This window comes from Strongylocentrotus purpuratus, unplaced genomic scaffold (assembly GCF_000002235.5).
Source record: "Strongylocentrotus purpuratus isolate Spur 01 unplaced genomic scaffold, Spur_5.0 spur5_scaffold_14, whole genome shotgun sequence".
NCBI lineage: Eukaryota > Metazoa > Echinodermata > Echinoidea > Camarodonta > Strongylocentrotidae > Strongylocentrotus > Strongylocentrotus purpuratus.
The window spans coordinates 30,930,967-30,934,305 of record NW_022145599.1 but is presented as its reverse complement, the minus strand read 5'-3'; positions in this window follow the sequence as shown (position 1 = coordinate 30,934,305).

Here is a 3,339-nt window from a genome sequence, read left to right as displayed (position 1 = left end):
TTAACGTTTTCGGACACTAGCTGGCGCTAGAGCTAAGCGATTTCACGCGAAATCGAGTCTGCAAGTTTGTCTTTTCAACTTCGAACAGATTTCTTTTTCTTTACTCAGGACGATTACCCCTGGACAATCATCCCTGGACAATTACAACCCCATAAAAAGACAATTACCCCCCCCCCTCCTGATAATTAACCCCTAGAAAAATCGCCTCCAAGGGCAATTACTCTATGGCAACGCTTAATATCATCATAATTATCATTATCTTCATCCCCCCCCCCCCATTCAGTGTTATTTAGGGTACGCATATGCTCGTTCCCTCTTTTTGAAAGCACCCCCTATCTGAGGACTGCCAACATTTTCGAACCCCCCTTTCGCGGGCTTTTTGCTGGCTTTTCCTGCCTTGGAGACCCCCTAAATCAGGAAAAATGCTCAATGTACCCCCTAAATTCGGAATAATTTTTCAGGAGTCCAAAGAGATGAGAGAAAAAAAGAAAAAAACACCCTCTTTTTAAAGAAATCTCCAGGTGAAAAGTCAAATACACCCCTTTTTTTACAATTCTCGGGCCGGACTTTGTCGCACGAAAAGTACCCCTTTACCGGACATTTTGGCAACACGCATGCGGTCATTCCGACCCCTGAGTGGGGGGGGGGGGGGGGGGGGGGGGGCCGGGTCTTCATCATTGATTCATCATCAGTACCAATAATGTTTGATTTCTAATTCGATACCAGTGATCTACAAATGTTGCCAAAATGGCATGATTTTTCCCCTCTGCCCCTGGACCCCTCCAGATGCTCATCTGACCGTATTTAAATGCCTTAATTACCCAGGGTGGAGGGGGGGGGGGTGTCTCACATATTGAGACATACAGGGGTGTGCCCAAAGGGTGCATGTGCCGCTCAAATGGATCATTTCTCACAAAAAATCCCTAAACATGGGTCCCATTTTTAACAAAAATATACTCAAACATGGGTCCCATTTTTAACAAAAATATACTCAAACATGGGTCCGTTATTCAAAATTTTGAAATTTTTAAAAAAGGCCCTTTATTTCGAGAAAGATTTTGAATGCCTCTATCTCCTGAGCTTTATGCCCGTTAATATATGGGGCTCTGCTTCTTGACCCCCGCCAGAGCTTTGCCAATTTACGCTCCACTTGCTTCGCTTACTTTGCTCTACCTGATCATAACCCCCCCCCCCCCCCCCCCCCACTTTGAAAGACGATCCATGGGGCCTGCATGTAATTGTAAGAGTGGTGGTGATGCAGATCATTTTTTTTCTGCCGCCCAAACCTTTTTTCTCCCTCGATCCTCCACCTCCTCCTCTTCCTAGAGTTATCATTTCATCAGCATCAACAGCAGCTTTATCAGCACCAAGAATTACCATATTTTGACATTTCTAGGCCTTTTATAGAAGTACATTTTGACAAATGCCCCGGTCGTAGACAAATATAATTTTCCCACCCGCTTATAAATCAATTAACGAATTTTAAATTATAGGATGCCACCAGAGTATATAGCTTTATGGATGCCACTCAACAAAATGTTGATGTTCAACTAATAAAATGGAATTACTTGAAATACATCTATCTCAATTGATTAAAATCATATGTACCCTTTCTACATACTTGGACTATATTATGGTATTTACCCCATCCCACCCCCTAAAATTATAAAATAGTTATTAAATAATTAATAATTAAATAATACAAAAATATAAAAAAATCGTACGTTGCGACTTTCTGGCGCGTATAGCGTTCCATAATTGAGTCACAGCTGAGATTGATGGTAGCATATATTGGCACCAAGATTAACGGCGATATGAATATTCATTATTCCCTACGTCACAGACGTGCGGCGCGCGTACTCTGTCTATGGATCTACACAGGTACATGTACTGTACTAGTACAAGAGTACGTTCGCAAGCATTACTACATACATGCTCCGGAATGAAGAGAATCATTATAAAGGACGAATTACTCCGTGAAGCCAAGTACAAGCAGGGAATTGAAATAGCAAACGTTCCTCGGAGCGGCTATACAATCCCTAATCTAGCTAGTTTTGTAATGACAGTTTATAGGAAAATGGACATTTAGTAGGCCTACTGTTTAGTTGTTCAATAAAATCACTCAGTTTGATTTGATTCGAGATATATCTCATTAATAAAACAGTATAAAGGCTGTATGAGTCTCGGACGAACCATCGCCACTAATCTTGGTGCCAACACCGTTAATCTATGCTCCAAATTTAGTAATACATTTTGTGTGCCCTATAATGACCCGGGGTTGGATTATTTAGGAGAACAGAAGATTGATATTGTTAAGTTGTTTCATAACATCTCTCAGTTTGATTTGATTCGAGATATATTTCATTAATAAAACAGTATAAAGGCTCTATGAGTCTCCAAGAACGATCGCCACTAATCTTGGTGCCAACACCGTTGATCTATATATGCTCCAAATTTAGTAATACATTTTGTGTGCCCTATAATGACCCGGGGTGATTATTTAGGAGAACAGAAGATTGATATTGTTAAGTTGTTTCATAACATCACTCAGTTTGATTTGATTCGAGATATATCTCATTAATAAAACAGTATAAAGGAGTCTCCAAGAACGATCGCCACTAATCTTGGTGCCAACACCGTTAAACTATGCTCCAAATTTAGTACTACCTTTTTTGTGTCCTATATGCTAAAGACCCATGCAGGGTTGGATTCTTTAGGAGAATGGAAGATTGATATTGTTGTTTCATAACATCACTCAGTGTGATTTGATTCGAGATATATCTCATTAATAAAACAGTATAAAGGCTGTATGAGTCTCGAACGAACCATCGCCACTAATCTTGGTGCCAACACCGTTAATCTATGCTCCAAATTTAGTAATACATTTTGTGTGCCCTATAATGACCCGGGGTGATTATTTAGGAGAACAGAAGATTGATATTGTTAAGTTGTTTCATAACATCACTCAGTTTGATTTGATTCGAGATATATCTCATTAATAAAACAGTATAAAGGAGTCTCCAAGAACGATCGCCACTAATCTTGGTGCCAACACCGTTAAACTATCGCTCCAAATTGAGTGCCCTATATGCTAAAGACCCATGCAGGGTTGGATTCTTTAGGAGAATGGAAGATTGATATTGTTGTTTCATAACATCATTCAGTTTGATTTGATTCGAGATATATCTCATTAATAAAACAGTATAAAGGCTGTATGAGTCTCGAACGAACCATCGCCACTAATCTTGGTGCCAACACCGTTAAACCATGCTCCAAATTTAGTATAACATTTTGTGTGCCCTATAAAGACCCGGGTTTGGATTATTTAGGAGAACAGAA